This window comes from Arachis ipaensis, chromosome B09 (assembly GCF_000816755.2).
Source record: "Arachis ipaensis cultivar K30076 chromosome B09, Araip1.1, whole genome shotgun sequence".
NCBI lineage: Eukaryota > Viridiplantae > Streptophyta > Magnoliopsida > Fabales > Fabaceae > Arachis > Arachis ipaensis.
In genome coordinates this window covers 126,363,779-126,364,306 of record NC_029793.2, presented here as the reverse complement: position 1 = coordinate 126,364,306, position 528 = coordinate 126,363,779, and positions in this window count along the sequence as shown.

The following is a 528-nucleotide window of genomic DNA, read 5'->3' as shown; positions in this document are numbered from 1 at the left end:
CAATTTTTATGCAATTAATGAATCAAAATTAAATTATAAAATAAATAAGACATATATATTTAATTATAAAATTTATAAAAGGATAAAGTATATATTTTGTCGTTGAAGTTTATTAAAAATTTTAAAAATACTTTTAAGTTTTATTTTGTTTTAATTTTATTTCAGAAATGTTTGATTTATATCAAATATACTCTCAACGGTTAAGTTTTTAAAAAATTTAGAACCAATTTAGCAATAATTTCACAAGAATAACCTTCAACACAAGCAAATCAGACATAGTTGTTATGTATTATTATTGAATAGGTCTTAAACTTTCTGAAAATTCAATTGTCATGAATATATTTAATGTGAATTGAAAACTTTAGAGATAAAATTTTGAAGCAAAATAAATTTTATGAATATTTTTAAATTTTTTTAACAGATTTCAAAGACAAAAAATATACGTTATTCTTTATAAAATAAAAAATTATAAAATAATAAAATAAAAAATTAATCATTATTAAATTCATAATTTTTTTATATGTGAAT